At 49.4% G+C, this 16,703-nt stretch overlaps 1 protein-coding gene across 5 annotated transcripts in view; it reads right to left on the bottom strand.

Annotated features, from left to right (window-relative positions):
* CYRIA (CYFIP related Rac1 interactor A) overlaps positions 1-16,703 on the bottom strand; it is a 102,536-nt gene that overhangs the window by 61,503 nt on the left and 24,330 nt on the right. Inside the window, exon 1 of one of the 5 annotated variants that reach the window (XM_070799109.1) lies at positions 8,177-16,703. This exon is cut by the window's right edge and continues 23,902 nt beyond it. The exons of 3 other annotated variants lie outside the window; for them this stretch is intronic. The gene's annotated coding sequence lies outside the window, so the exon portion shown is untranslated. Of the gene's footprint in view, positions 1-631; positions 1,097-8,176 lie in introns of those variants that run through there. One more of the 5 variants, XM_070799107.1, reaches the window with a different exon arrangement.

Raw genomic sequence — 16,703 nt, 5'->3', positions numbered from 1 at the left:
TGATCCCGTCCCCACCCCTGTCCTGCTCAAATGCTCTCAAAATTAGAACCATTTTCATGTGTTTGATTAGGACTTGATCTCCCCCAGTGGGGTCCGGCAAGAATCACACTTTCTTCTATCGCAATACTGAGAGTGTCAAGGCCAGCAGAATGCTGGGTCTCCTCCAGACCATGACTCTAAGTACTTCCAGAATCTTTTCCTTTTGTTCACTTTACTTAATTACAGACACAACGAAAGTCCCCCAACTCCCAGTGGGCACCATTGAGGCTGGCAGTCACCTGGTAAGCTGAACAACCACACAAATAGAAAGCTAAACTAATAACCTGATCACTCTGTAATATCAAAACTAATAATACTTTACAGGATCTGAATGGGTACTAGATGGTAGGCAGGGAATACAGAGGTCCCCCCCGCAAGACAAGTCCTAGATACCAGTCCAACCCACTCCAGTGGTTCCCCAAACTTGTTGTGCATCTAGAGAAGCTAAAAAAAAAAGGAAAAAAAAAAAAAAGTACAGCCCAACCTGGATTTGGGGCCAAGCTTCTGGAGAGATCTGTGTCATCACTGGCTCTGGCCCACAGACCAGCATTTAGATAGCTTGGATCCTCACCCAGCCCTCACAGGGTCCTACCTCCTTCCATCTTGTCCATTCAATCACGGAGACCCTCCCAAGGAGAAGCCTGCTCCAGGGCTCTGGCCTTGATTCTGTAAACTACTCCCCCACCATCCAAACAAACACAGAGCAATGAAAAGCAAGCGTATCTTTGAGAGGAGTCCAAGCTTTTTGAAGGGACGGCTGGCGGTTTCCTGTCTGAGTCACCCACAGGCCAGAGATCCGTCAGGGAGCACAGAGTCAAGTGAAGAAAGACACTGACAACTTCCGCCTCTGGTCCCCACCAGCAGCCCAACCTCACACAACATCAGCACGGGGTCTGCTTCTGTTGCCATGGTTACAAATGACCGGAGCCACAGCCACTGTCCCTTTGCCCCAGGGAGGAAACCAGCACCACCCGAGACCACCAGTAGGCGGCGCTGTGGTAGCACCTGAGTGCTTGTGCTCAGTGGTGTCTGATTCTGCGACCCCGTGACCTGTGGCCCGCTAGGCTCCTCTGTCCATGGGATTCTCCAGGCAAGAATACTGGAGTGGGTTGCCATGCCCTCCTCCAGGGGATCTTCCTGACCCAGGGATCAAACCCGTGTCTCCTGCATTGTAGGCAGCTTCTTTATCACCTGAGCGACCAGGGAAGCCTCTCTTGTCAATATCTTGTCTTCTTTGGTCATTGTAACAGCTTTTTGACCAGAGACGTATTAATACATCTTTTGTTATCCAAACATTATTGACCGGAGTGTTCCAATATTCACTTACATTACAAATGGCTGGTCACAGGCATCAGTTTCTGCAAAAAACTCCCGGATCAATAATGTGTTAAGAGAGGGACAAAGCATGGTGTTATTAGCCCATGTTAAAAATGGGGAAGCTAAAACCCAGAGACATAAAATGACTTCTCCAGGTTCACAGGACAGAACCGAAACCAGAACGGGCACCTCCTGACCTTCTCCAGTCTAGTGACCTGGGACCTTTTCACTGCCTCCTGTCCACCGCCCACCTCGCCTCCCCCTTTCAGGGGCGGGGGGGCTGAGAAATAGCTTAGGACGTCTGTGTGTCTGCCATTTTTGAATGGTTCTGAAAGTGGAACCACTGGACAGACAGAAGGTGATACCTATAGACGGTGAGGGAACTGGAGAGCCTGGAAGACCACCTGCCTGCCCTCCAAGCTGAGGGGACTCAGAATCCAGAGCAGGGCAAAGCCTACTTGTTCCAGCCACAGGTTAACCAGCGGCAGGGCCTACACCCTGAGTCAGGGAACCTCAGAATGCTCTCTCCCACAGCAGCAGGAGCCCCGGTCAGTGTGAAGAAAAATACGACTCCTGCTCATCAGGTTCCCACAGTGCATCAGGTGTCACTGAACACTGGAGACCTGGTGACTCCCTGACACACTGGACAGATAGGTGTTCTTCCAGCTGCTTTTACAGACGAGGAAACTGAGGCCTTGTCCAAGGGACTTGGCTTTTGAGCAGTAGAGACAAGAGCTGAATTCCTGCAGTCTGGCTCCATTCCTGCTCTTAACTACTATGCTGTTAATATTCCGTCTCCCCATGTGGCACTAGTGGTAAAGAACCTGTCTGCCAATACAGGAGACTTAAGGGATGTGGGTTCAACCCCTGAGTCGGGAAGATCCCCTGGAGAAGGGCATGGCAGCCCACTCCAGTATTCTTGCCTGGAGAATCCCATGGACAGAGGAGTCTGGCGGGCTACAGTCCATAGGGTCTCAAAGAGTCAGACATGAATGAAGTGACTTAGCATGCACATACTCCATCCCAAAGCAGTTACATTTTTAAAAAAAAGAAAAAAGGAAAGAAAGAGACACACAGAACAGTCACTTAGTGAAAAGAAACGGGGAACACAGGAGGCGCACTAGAAGCAGACACTGCCTTCATGCCAAAGGTGGAGGAAAGGAGGAAACTCTCCAGGGCGGGAAATAGTGATTGAAAGGTGCTGAGCAGGCAGGACCAGGATTCTGGTCCCCAGCCCTTCCTGGGTGTCAGCCCTGCCCCCACCCCCTGGGTGTCAGCCAGCACCAGTAAAGGACTTCCTGGCTTCAGTATTGACACAGCACCACTCGTGGGAAGAGGAAGTGAGGTGGGCTGCGGAGGGTTTGAGGGAGGACCCAAGATGGGAGAGACATCAGGGTGGATGGAAGGGATAGTGTTCTTGAGAACTCAGCGCCCGTGTCACAGAGGGAGGGACCCACTGGGCAGCTGGTGAATGAGACTCTGCCAAAAGTTCTCACCCAGAGCAGTGAGTGCACACACTACCAGGGAGCCTGGGTTCTAAGGGTGCCGGGTGAATTCAGACTCAGGAGGAACTGGGGAGCAGGAAAGGACAGAGAACATCCCTCATCATTTCACAGACGGGGAGACTAGAGCCAAAATAACAACAGTCATGACGTCAGCGTCATCATCATGGCAGCCACCATTTATTGACACCTGTCATCTATCAGAAATGAACTAGATGCTTTATATAGGTTATATGGTAATAACATCAACTCTAAGAAGGCCGTATGATTATTCTTAATTTATAGTTGAGATAAGCTAAATCATATCCTAAAGGATAAGTAGCTAGTTGGTTAGGAGCAAGGATCTGAACTGTTGTCTGACATTTTGGTCCATGGTCTTACCTCTAAGCTACGTGTGTCATGAGATGGTGACAGGCTCTGCCCATGACTGATGGTGCTAACCCACAACCAACTTTTGAACTGTTAAAGCACAAAGGTACAGGTCTTTAAACTTAGACATATTATCCACACTTTATCCATACTATGTATCCACTTATGTATCCATGCTACATATCCACCTATATGGTTACATACTATTAAGGTAATCAAGCAGCTTATGATCCAAACCTGGGTTCTTGCCAGAGTGAAAAGGGCCTATTAATAATGCTGCTGGGGAACTTCCCTGGTGGTCCAGCAGTTGAGAACCCCCTCTTCTAATGCAGGGGGCATGAGTTCGATCCCTGGTCAGGGAACTAAGATCCCACGTGCTGCATGGTGCAGCCAAAAAAATAAAAAATAAACTGAGGGACTGCAACAGAAATCAATGAATCAGAAAACAGGAAAAAATTAAAATAATAATCATGCCGCTGGGACAACACGCATTAACCAGTCCTGTCCCAGGCACACAAAGACCTTTTGTCACCCTGCTATAACCACAGTCCCGGGGGTGGGTTCTTTTAAGCCTCACTGATTCGGTGGAGAATGCTACTGCATGATCTCCTGCTTTCTAATTTACCCAAACACTCCTCTGCAACAATCCACTCTCCCTTTGCTCACCAGAAAGTCTTCTACACCTGTTGGCCTCATGGGCCTTACGGATAAAACAGGCAAGCTGATGATAAAGCAGATATCCTATGATTTGGGAAGCAAGGGTGTGACTTGTTCAGCAATAGATTTTGAAAGCACTGCTGGGCGCCTGGTGCCCTCGCACCCAGAACCTCAACAGGCAGGTGTTCTGATAACCAGCCAGTCCCCCAGACCTGAGGGCTCGGCGTCTCTCTCATCTCCGGCGGCCCAAGGCAACAGGACAGGAAACATTGCAAAGAGAAGCTGCTGCATCCTGCTGGAGAAACCGCCACCCATGACAGGACCCAAGACCCTGCTTCCTTGGAAGGGGGTGCAGGGCTGGGACAGGTGCCCTGTCTCCATTGCCAGCAGGCACCGATCCCCCAACCCTTGGAGGGTGTGGGGTTATACCCACCTGTCCAGGGATCTCTCCTCTGACTCTATGAGCCTGGGGAGGAGGGAGGCGGCACTTAAAGCTTGTTTTTTGTTTCTTAAGCTTTTTGTTTCTTTTCCGCCTTCTTAAGAATCTCTGATCAAGAGGAAAAAAGAATCTGCTGTTCTTTTGAAACAGGAAATCAGTCTTAAATCAATCTCACACGTCAATACAAGTGAAATGCTAACAAGAGAGCAACAGGCACTAAGCCCATTCTCTTAAGAGCTGCTTCCTGCAGTTATTTCATCAGGGGCATCCCAGGACCTCTGGTCCAGTGATTCTCTGACAGCTCAGGAAAGCTCAGTGGTGCTGGGGAGCCCAGAGACCCCCCAGAGGGACTGGTGAAGACACAGGCCGCAGGGCCCTGCAATAATGCACACAGCCAGCCTCTTGTTTTGCATAGAAGTGTCTGCTAGTGATGATTTTTGATTAAGAGAAAGACTTTTTTTTCCCCCAAATTAGGTCACATTCATATGCCATTGGGGTTTAGGGCATGGACTTATCTTTTGTGGACTTATCTTATTCAACTCTCTGGGGTTCCCCGGTGGCCAGGGTTCCCTGCCTGCCAAAGCAGGAGACGCCGAGATGTGGGTTCAATCCCTGGGTGAGGGAGATACCCTGGAGTAGGAAATGGTAACCCCCTCCATTACTCTTGGCTGTAAAATCTGATGAACAGAGGAGCCACAGTCCACGGGGTGGCACAGACCTGGACACAACTGAGAGAATAAACCACAATTCAACCCACTACTGCTATCAAGTTATTGCTATTACTATTATTAAAATTATTGGTCGTGCCATTTAGGGGATGCCTGAAACCTCGGGGAGGGAAGGGACTTAGTTAACAGCACCCAGCAAGTAGGTGGCAATACCAAGACCAGAACACAGTTCTCCTGACTGACTCCTGCTTCTTCTATCTCAGCATGTGACCCCCTTGCGCTAGGGGCTAAGGGCAAGGAGCCCAGGCTGGAGCAGGAAACGGCCCATAGACAGACAGCGACAGAACCTGGGCTCAGGCCATCCCAGACCGTCAGAGAGCAAAGGGGGACAGGGGCGACACAACCCTCACTCTTCCTCACTCGGTGCCGGACGTCGGGCGCACATCACGTGACTGCCTCGTGTGTGACAATCACAAGGTTGGTTCCATCAGGTCATCCCCTGGGGTCAGAGAGTGGGAGACACCTTAGAGATCCAAGGAGATCAGCCTCCTCTCCCTGACAAGCCTGAGCACCAGCAAAGTCAAATCGCAGATCTCTGGGGCTCCTTCATGTTCCTGCCTCCCTTCCCAAGGCTACAACTCCAGGAACACCCCGTTTCTGGAAGGACGAGGGCACAACTTAACAGGCTTGCATGCACGGCCATCGGCGGTGGTGCAAGCCTAAACACTGAATGCTTCGTGGTGGAGCCAGGAAACCTCGGTCTAGCCTGAACTTGGGTCTTGCTTGGGCTCCGTGACCTCTGGTCCCTCACTACCTCTCTGATCTTCAGATGCAAAGTCCGCTCAGTGCAGCCGTACAGCCACATACATGAGCAAGCCTCTCCGGGCTACTCTGAAGATCAAATGAGCCTCGAAAGCACCACAGCTATTTATGTTCATATGCTCTCTCTGCCACTGAGCGAAAGTGCCTTGAGAGGAGGGGCCCACGTCTTCCTAATTTTCACAAGCTATCACAATGAGCTCAAAGTCCTGCACAAATGACAAACACTCATGGCCAAGTTTGTAAAATCCAGCCTCCCTGGGGGCAGTGAATGGCTCAGGGTGGCTAGAGAGGGAGAAAGAGGCAGCAGAAACACAGTAGAAAGAGGCTGGCATCAGGTTGTGGAGGACCCTACACATGCCCATCCTTTCTGTGTGGCCAAGTAGTGAGCTCGTCTATCAGATGTTTTTGTACTAGTGGGAGGACGGAGCTGTGGAAAGAGCCTGGGGTCTTGTGCCCAACAGTCATGAGCTGTAGTTTTTGGACACCTGGACACCTGGCTGCCCTGTCTGCTCAGTGGTAATGATCTCTCCCTTTTAGGCATGTGGGCGACCCAACATAAAAAGTGGCCAGTCCAAAAAGAAAAAAAAAGTGGTCCGTGCAGTGCATGTGTGCTCAGTCATGTTTAACTTCTTGTGACCCCATGGACTGTAGCCCACCAGGCTCCTCTGTCCATGGGATTTCCCACGCAAGGATACTGGAGTGGGTTGCCATTTCCTTCTCCAGGGGATCTTTCCAACCCAGGAACTGAACCCAGATCTCCTGCATTGCAGGCAGATTCTTTACCATCTGAGCCATAAGGGAAGCCCTCAAATTCAGCAAATACAACTGCCCCCTAAATAAGTGGAGCAAAAACTGACCTGGGCTATCAGAGTCAATGATTGTTATGGAAGTTCGAAGTCAGTGCTGCCTGGAGGTAACTAAGAAATGGTACCACGGCCAGATTGGACTGAGCACAGCCTGAGAGCCAGTCTGGCTGGAGGCATTTGTTGTCCAAGTTCCCAACGACCCTGTTGCACTCCAGCACCTCGTGCAAAGCCTGGCCGCACTCCTGCACCCAAAAGCCACAAGAGTCTCACAGGGCAAGTACCACCCAAGGACCACAAACCACCTGCAAACTCCAAGCAGCCCCTGGTCATTGACACAAGGCACCATTGAAGTGGTTTGGGTTGGTTGTTCTACAGAGGCCTTGCTTACGCCATGAGGCTAGGTAGGGTCGGGGTAGGGGTAGGAGGCAGCAAAGCACAGGGGGTTGAGAAGCGAGAGATCTGGGCTCCAGTTTCTGCTCTGACCCTAAATCTCTCTCAGAGCCCAAGCACATCACTCAGCACTATCTGCATCACGAATGGAGAGGTCTTTGGAACTCAGGGCTCTCAAGGTCTAAGACAGCCCTTCAGTGGAGTGTTTCTAAAAAAACTTAGCCTGGGATATATATTATATACTGCCCTTGGAGAGAGTGGTTTTCTGACAAGCCAGGCCTCTGCTGAAGGCTGTGAAAGCGGAGGTCCTCCTGCAGACACCTCAGGCCAAATCCAACAGGTTCTAGTTCTCACCCCACTGACTCTTGCTGTGCAACCCTGGGTGAGTTGCTTTACCCCTCTGAGCCTCAGTTTTCCTCACGTGAGACTCAGTGGTAATGACATTCTGCTCATGTCATTTCCCAGCAAGCTCTGTTTTCTAAAACTTCAAAGAAAGTACAAATCTCCTTTCTCTCGGACGTGATGAGGCTAGTCAGACTCCACCCTCCCAGACAGAGCCAGACACACCTTCACAAAGCAGGGATGGGAGAGATGAGGGGCCGTGCGTTACGCTCAGGAAGAGGAGAGGGTCCCTGTCAACAGCGGCAACAGTGATGAGAACGGGCTGCAGTGACAGCTGGGAGCCGGCTTATCTGAGCTGATGACAAGATGCCCGTAACCCTGGCCCAGGCAGACAAATACTGGGGACCCTCAGACAATAGCACAGCTGCTCCAGTTCCTGGGCCCCCCTCTGTTGCGAGGCAAATTAGGAATCGTTAAATCAGCATTCATCCTCAAGATGCACAGGGCTTCTGCCTTTCTCAATAGCACAGGGATGTAGGGGGCAAATGCACACACCTCCCCATCAGGGTCCCAGACACCCTACACCTGGCCCTAGGGGGAGAGAAGGGGGAACCATGGACATAAAAAATGCCTGGGATGAGATCAGACTGACTACAGAAAAATGCATCGTCCTTCTGAGACCCATTAATTTCTAACGAAACCCATATTCCTAAGACGTGTTCAAATCTCTCCATGATCAGGTCCATACTGAAAGAGAACCACCATTATATAACCTCTCACTTTAAGCCCAGTGTTCTTCCGCCCTGTTCTGCAGCCCAGACTTACCTCTCCACACACCTCCCTCCTTTTTACCATCCATCCAGGCCAGCAGCAGTCTCACCTCCTCCAAGAAGTCTTCTCTGATACTTTTCTGATACCCAGTCCACACGGACCTCTGTTTTGTCTGAACTCTCATAGCACTTTCGGCCTGCACCAGTCAGCGTTTTTGCTTCATCGCTTTTTGACTGTTCTCTTATACCAGCCTCCTGACTGGTTTCATCCTGCCTGGACTCAGACCCATGTTCTGCAGAAAGAGCTTTCTAAAGCATATCAGATGATGTGTGTTCCCTGTTTAAAACTCTGCTAGTACTTCCTACCACTTCTAAGGTCAAATTCAAATGTCACGGCATACTCCCGCCCCTCCGCTGAGCCTGCCTACGCTCCAGTGACACCAAAGTACTCCTGAGTTTATATATTGAGGTGGCACCAAGAGTGGGATAAGAACTCAGTTGAGAATTCCTCCCACAGTTTCAAGGTCCCCTCCCCACGTCAAATGCTGGACCACAGAGAAGATGGCTAGGAGCAAATGGCATTGAACCATGACCAAGGTAAAAAGAGTCAAGACCAACTAAGTGCTCAGTCATGTCTGACTCTGCAATCCCATAAACTGTAGCCCACCAGGTTCTTGATCTTAATAAGCTTACAGCAATATAGTCTTCAGCCATTCCATTGACCAGCCAATGGGAGAGTAGGCATTTGAGACTGGGACATAAGACAGTTCATTTGTTCTTTACAACCACAGTGATGAGGCAATGTTCACAGCCATGGAAATTGAGGCTTACAGAAGCTGAGCTCATGCCTGAACTAAAACTCCAGCCAAGATTCCACCTAGGTATTCTGGAATGGTATATGGAACCCTGCAGCCCAGTGGCCATCACTACTTTGTACCGCTAAGTACCTCCCAGTCAACTTGTCTGATGCTGAGCAAAACACTTCGTTCATGCCTAAGAGTTCATTCTGTCCAGGAGACCCTCCTGATGAGCTCCTGTAACTCCTTAGATGGAAAGATTGTGAAACTGGATGTCCATCTAAAAGAAAAGGGAGAAAATTCCACTCTAACTGTTCTATAGTTATCCAGAGGTGATCAGAAACCCTGACTAGCCTAATCATACCCCCAATCATACCTCACAGTCATAAGAGTGTGTGTTTATGGTAGAAAGCGTAGAAGAACAAGGTTTGGAAGACAGAAAGACCACTGTATGCATGCTGTGTGGACAGAAGCACCCATGGCACCAGCTCACCAGAGCCAATTATACCTATGTCTTCCCAACTTCACATTCAGTGAGGTCTTATAATTAGAAACCGCCCATGTGGGAATACTTACACTGTGGAAATTGGCAAACACTCCTAGTCAGGTTTGTTTATGTTTTTCCCCAGAGGGTCAGTTATTAAACATTAACCAGGCACAACTCCATGGATCCATCAGAAGTCACTGAGTTAGGATGATGGGGGATTCAAACTGTAGCCACAGCTGTGCCCCCAACTCACCATTTGGCCTGAGCACATTTCTCTCCTTCTTGATCCTCAATGACTTTCACTGTAGACTGGGAGCAAAGAATCCTTGCTTTCCTGACACACGACTGTATAAGGTAGGACGGTGGACCTAAGTGCATTTGAGTAAACGTAAAGATAGCTTGGTTGGTAAAGAATCTGCCTTCAATGCAGGAGACCCCAGTTCGATTCCTGGGTCAGGAAGATTTGCTAGAGAAGGGATAGGCTACCCATTCCAGTATTCTTGGGCTTCCTTTGTGGTTCCGTTGGTAAAGAATTCGCCTGCAATGCGGGAGACCTGAGTTCGATCCCTGGGTTGGGAAGATCCCCTGGAGAAGGGAAAGGGTATCCACTTCAGTATTCTGGCCTGGAGAATTCCACGGCCTGGAGAATTCCGTGGCCTGGAGGAGTCCATGGGGCCGCAAAGAGTCGGCCATGACTGACAGACTTTCATCTTCACTTTCAAAGTTGTGAGGATGTATTTGGCAACGTCTACAGGCATTTCCGGTTGTCACAGCTGGAGTGTGTGCAGTGCGACTGGCGTCTTGTGTGTAGAGGCCAGAGATACTGCTAAACACCCTACGATGCACAGGACGTTTCCAAAACAAAGACTTGTTTTGCCCCAAATGTCAGTAGTGCCAAAGTTGAGAAGCCCTGAACTAAAGATACTTAAACATGTAGCCTGTTGAAGTTCCCTGAACACATCAGCATCCAAGAGGAAAATAAAGGCAACTCGGGTCAGTTGGAGGAACCCTGGAGGGTCAGTGGGTGCAGAACAGGGTGGTAAGTGCTACAGGGCGACAGCCCAAGGATATGAGTTTCTGCACCAGCACAGTGCCTGGCATACAGTAGGTGCTCAGTAATGATCTGTGGGAAAAGCAATGAGTCTAGCTGGGACCCAAAGTGTAGTCTCTCTAGTAGACTCACACTCGTGTGTGCGCACCCTCCATCACAGGGACACCAGCTAGAAGAAACTGACAAGAGGGATTTTACCTCCTCTGGGAGGGAGATGGGAGGAAATGGTGTGACATCCCAGCCCTGGGGACTCAGCTTCAACAAATAATCGCCAGCCTGACAGTCACAGCAGCCAGCCGTGGTCAGAAAAGCAACCTTATTTAAGTCACTTTCTAATGGGAGTTGAAGCATCTTGAAAGGTGAGGTTTTTGAACCCTCTCTGGGGAGGTGATTGTTAAAAACACACAGCAGGCAGTCTGGCTTTCCACACATTCACAAACCACTTTTTTTTTTTTTAAAGACAATCCTTTTATCCCTTGTACCACTTGGGACTGCAAATGCATTTAGCACAAACCAACCGAAGCAGAAACAGCGTTGGTTAAGAAACCCTCCAAGCACCAGGGGAAGCGGGCTGGCATGGCCCAGATGCTCACAAGAGAAAAGCGATGACATGCCACATACCAACTGCCCCAACTCCTCTGGGGCCTGAAGTCAGCAGGGCTGTGGGGAGAAGCTTTGCCACAAGTCTTTCCTGGAAGACCCCCGGCGAGCCTCTCGGTTCCCTGTCCCTGGGCTGGACTGGGAGAGGCGGCCCATTTCTCAGGGAGCAGATGACAGGACGGGACCCCCCTCAGTGTCTCCCTGACCATGAGCCATCTGACTCACAAAACCCTGTAATTAAAACCCCAAGGGTTCAGAGCTAGTTCTAGATGTAGCTGGACCCAGCGGCTTCTCAGGCACCAGAGCTGCCAGCAGAATGACGAGGGTCTATTGATTTATCCTGGTCGACTGATGACAGGTCACTCAGCTACCAATTAGGCTCGCAGGATGCCAGGGCTGGAAGCCACCTGAGTACCTGCTCCCCTCCCCCAATCCTCTTTAAGAATGAGGGGCCCCTGGCCCAGGGGAGGGGTGCACTGCCCCAGGCCTGTTGTGGGGTTTTCTATTGACTCTTAGTTGAGGGTACTTTTGTGACTGCTCAGTGAGTCTTTTTGTTCAGGTCTCTGAACTCTAAACGGTGAAACTTGGAGAATTCAGTTCAGTTTAGTCGCTCAGTTGTATCCAACTCTTTGCAATCCCATGCAGCATGCCAGGCTTCCCTGTCCATCACCAACTCCCGGAGCTTACTCAAATTCATGTCCATTGCGTGGGTGATGACATCCAACAATCTCATCCTCTGTCTTCCCCTTCTCCTCCCACCGTCAATCTTTCCCAGCATCAGGGTCTTTTCCAATGAGTCAGTTCTTCACATCAGGTGGCCAAAGGATTGGAGTTTCAGCTTCAGTCCTTCCAATGAATATTTAGGACTGGTTGGATCTCCTTGCAACACAAGAGACTCTCAAGAGTCTTCTTGGAGCGTAGGCATAAGCTAATTGTGATCCAGGTAGGACTTGGGGCCACAGGATGGAAGCAGGGTAGTTCCAGGGAAAGAAATTTACAAAGTAACCACCACTCGGTGAGAACTTGGCTCCATCCTTGGCTGAACTTGGCCCCTTCCATGCTCATCTCTCATTCATTTCTCATGTCCATGACCCAGCAACAGGTCATGACTCAGGCTAAGAGAAGTAAAGAAAGGCACTAAAGCCCAAAGGAAGGCATTGAAACTAGTGAATCCCTTTGATTCCGATGTTCTTGCCTTAAACAAATTATTTTCTTTTTCATTTACAGTCCTAATATTGAAAGAAACAGTACAATAATGTCTTCAGTAACGCCTGAATTTTATTTTACAAAATAAAAAAAATCATTTTGCTTCATTATTAATCATCTTCAGAATGACCTGAGAGCAAGCTTGACTTTTTTTCCTACTAAAAAATTCCTACGAAAATGGTCAATATTTCTAGACGTGGCCCCAAGGGCCTGGGTCAGTAGAGGAGATAAATAAGATGCCTCCTGGGACCTCATCTTGGAATCTGAGAGCAGCTATGCAACTGAACGACACAGGAGACAGTATAAAACCCTGCCTAGTGGGCTGACCCCTTGAATGGGGGTGCCTCCAAACAGAGGTACAGCAATAAGGAGAAGGAATCCCACTGAGGTCTACCCTGCCGCCTGTCACTAGCTTTCTGTGTTTCTTCCATTTGGGGATAAAGATTCTGAGAACAAAGTATGGCCCCCTCGTCCGTGTTTACTAGGAACTCAGGAGCTAGCAGGAAAGATAAAGACAAGAAACAAGAATTAAAATACAGTTTGGTGACTGCTGTAAGGGGGAAGCAGAGGCTCGTGTGGGAGCACTAATGGGGGACCCCGAACTCCATCCGCGTGGTGGGAATCCAGTCAGTCAAGGCTTCGTGGAGGGGTCAGTGTCTAAGTCTGAAATCCACACAGGACTTAGCCAGGCCAACATGGGGGTTGAGAAGGAGAGGGGGGAAAGAGGACAGAGGTCATAAGGCAATAAAAATGAATGGAGGTGATGAAGCTCCTGATGTAAGACACTCTGTGAGTTGGGTATGGCTGGTTAAGTTCAGTTCAGTCGCTCAGTCATGTCTGACTCTTTGCCACCCCATGGACTGCAGCACGCCAGACCTCCCTGTCCATCACCAACTCCCAGAGCCTACTCAAACCCATGCCCATCGAGTCGGTGATGCCATCCAACCACTCATCCTCTGCTGTATGGCTGGACTATGAGACAATAATAGGTCAGGTGGGAGGGAAACCTGGGCTGAAATGGGAGCCAGACCACAGGGGCCAGCAGAGCTTTGTAAGGGAATCTACCCTTCACGTGGCAGCTGGTTCCTACTGTTCACCTTTCACCGTTTGTCAGGGACAGGGTGACGCGGTCAGGTTTATATTTTACATCATGCCTCTGCGTGTGTGTGCACACGCGCATGAGCACATGTGTGTGTACACACTATTCCATCCTGGCTGTCAATTATTTCACCTCTAAAATGAGGGAAACACACTGTGTGCTTCATATCCCCAGCGTGTTACAGGGATGAAATGAGATATTTAATAAAAGGTTTATTAAAGATTAAAAAAAAATGAGAAGCCTCTATGAAGAATGACCCCTAGCTTATCTCAAGGCTATCAAATATGAAAATGCACTCCCCAGAAGAATGAACGGAGAGTAGGTCATGGCACTCAGAGCAGAGGAGACCACAGCCCGCAGCCCCAGGCCTTCTTGTCCGGAAGGCCCTCTGGGATTCTGCACCCAGGGAGCGTCTCGCCCAGGGCACCTGTGTGTTCAGGACTCACTTTCCGATTCACGGGTTAGCAATAAGGAGGCAAAAAAAATCAAACACCAAACACCCAACTTTTTTGTTTATCCAGTTAATGTCCCCAGTTTCAGATAAAATAATTATTTTCACAAACCTCAGCTTGAATCTTACAGAACACATAGGTGGGTAAACATACTTGCTATTCAGATGAAATGGCAAAAGTCCTTGCCAGAAAAGGTGGGCAGGGAGACCTGCCCAGTGGATCTGTTTCTCCTCTCCACCAGTCCTGCCTCTGGGAATGGCTGTTGTGTTAGTCACTCAGTCGTGTCTAACTTCTTGGGACACCATGGACTGTAGCCTGCCAGGCTCCTTTGTCCTTGGGATTCTACACTGATGTATAGATCAGTCTTATGGACTCTGTGGGGGAGGGAGAGGGTGGGGAGATTTGGGAGAATGGCATTGAAACATGTATAATATCATGTATGAAACTAGTCGCCAGTTCAGGTTCGATGCTCGATACTGGATGCTTGGGGCTGGTGCACTGGGACGACCCAGAGGGAGGGTATGGGGAGGGAGGAGGGAGGAGGGTTCAGGATGGGGAACACAGGTATACCTGTGGCGGATTCATTTCGATATTTGGCAAAACTAATACCATATTGTAAAGTTTAAAAATAAAATAAAATTAAAAAAAAATACTGGAGTGGGTTGCCATTTCCTTCTCCAGGGGATATTCCCAGACCCAGGGATCGAACCCAGGTCTCCTGCATTGCAGGCAGATTCTTTACCGTCTGAGCCACCAGGGAAACCCTGGGGATGTCTGACTCCTGTTGAAATCAGGAAAGACCAAAGCCGTGGCAGGCTGCTCACCGAGTACCTGGAGCGCAGGGCTTAAAGCTGCCTTCACAGGGGAGCGTTTCCAAGCCTTGCACAATTACCTTTATTAGCATAACGTTTTGTCCTGCCTTTTGTAAAACACTTTCTATTTCCATCTCAGGAAGAATGCAGCAACAGAAAATGCTGCTACTGTGGGGGAGGTGAGGTAGTCTATAAAATTTAAACCATGGGGCATTCGTTCAAGACTCCTGGGTAAGGATGTCTCTTGATACATAATTCATGACAGCCTTAAAGCTTGGCCTACTTCTGACACAGGGATCATATATTTTGGAGAAGTCAGGTGGAAGGCGGGGAGAAGGAGAAAAATCACTTTTAAATGGTTCTGTTGTGGTCCGCCTTGTGGGTAAAGCCAGACCATATTTTGGACCGCTCTTTTCTACCAGAAGGGCTTCCCTTAAAGGCATTTAAAAAAGTGTTTTTCCTCTTAAATTGAAAAGGCAGCATTTCACCCGGTTTCAGTTTTATCTTCTGTAACACTAGATAAAGATGAGGCTGAATCCATCTGTTAACACATATAGCCTGCAAACTGTATGAAAGCGTGCACACGCATAAACACACACACACACACACACACACACACACACAAACACTCATTGCAAAAAGGGAGGAAAATCCACACTTTTAAAAAATTTATCATCCAGCAATGCTACCCAATGCGGATGAGATAGCAGCACTTTTATCCTTTTATGGCAGATTCAGGAGGAAGCCAGCCTTGCCCCAAAGGTTGCTCCCCCACCGTCGCTGCCACTTGCCTTGGGATCCTGGGACTGGCTGCAGGCCAGGCCCTTCCCCCTACAGCCTGGGGTTCCATCCTCGCAGCCGAACTCAGTAATGATCCCCTGGGCATCATTACCTGCCATGTCTCAGCCCACTCTAGCTGATGCTGAAAGAATCACTGGGCAGAGAGGGGGTTTCTAACCTCTGGTACAAAGGCTACGCTCTTGAGGCTGCATTTTCAGAGGAAGAATAATCAGGCAGGCTGCCTGGACCCCATCTGGGTCACTTGGCATTTCCTAGGACATTGCTGGTGGGGGTGGCACTGCAGATTACCCTCTTGAGGCTTTGAGAACTCCTTTTGTTCAACTATTGCTGAAAACGCTGTATGCAACTGATCAGATGAAACAGATCAGAGATTGGAGGTTGGAGGTGACCTAGAGGAGCCCTTGCCAGAGCGCACATTGCTCACATCTCCACAATTACCTATTTTGAGTGGGCACCATGCAGATGGAGAGTCCTAAAAGGCACAGCGTTAATTTGTTTCTTAAATGCAGAGAACATGGGCATCACAGAGTTCCAAAAATAAGCCAGCTTCATTTCATTGAGGTGAAGGTTGAGCACGCACAGTTTGGAAGAGGATGGGGGTGGAGGTGATAAGCAAGAGCAGCCACCAAGGCCACCTGGCACTTGAAGAAGGGGGCTTCCTAGGCGTCACTAGTGTGAAGGATCACCTGCTAACGCAGGGAACATAAGAGACAGAAGTTTGATCCCAGGGTCAGGAAGATCTCCTGGAGGAGGGCATGGCAACCCACTCCAGTATTCTTGCCTGGAGAATCCCGTGGACAGAGGAACCTGGTGGACTGCAGTCTATAGGGACATGACTGAAGCGACTCAGCAAGCACACACGCATGCATGTGGTCTTTAGGGAGGGCCCAGAGCCCCAGCTACAATCCAGGCAGCCCACACTCTCCAACGCCAGGTCCTGGGGATTCCGCTTCTGTGGATTCTCACACGGCCCCTCCCCCTCCTCCCACTGCAGCTGCCCTAATTTAGGTCTTTATTATCTTTCTCCTGGATGGTTTTGCACAGGCAGCCAGATGACTCTTCCTGAAGCAGCAGAGCTATGATTACGCCACTCCACAGCTCAAAGACCTTTAATGATTTCTCCATGGGCTAAAAAATAAAAGCCCAGCTTCTAATTATTAAGGTCCTCTTCACCAGGTCCCAGCCTAAATTCTAGCCTCACCTTCTTTTCTTTCTTTCCTGTACCCTGCCTTCAGGCTCAGTGTCACCCTTCCAGCTGTCCCACCTGCATGCCCTTG

Source organism: Bos indicus, chromosome 11 (assembly GCF_029378745.1).
Source record: "Bos indicus isolate NIAB-ARS_2022 breed Sahiwal x Tharparkar chromosome 11, NIAB-ARS_B.indTharparkar_mat_pri_1.0, whole genome shotgun sequence".
Taxonomy (NCBI): domain Eukaryota; kingdom Metazoa; phylum Chordata; class Mammalia; order Artiodactyla; family Bovidae; genus Bos; species Bos indicus.
This window is presented reverse-complemented; position numbering and strand designations above follow the sequence as displayed.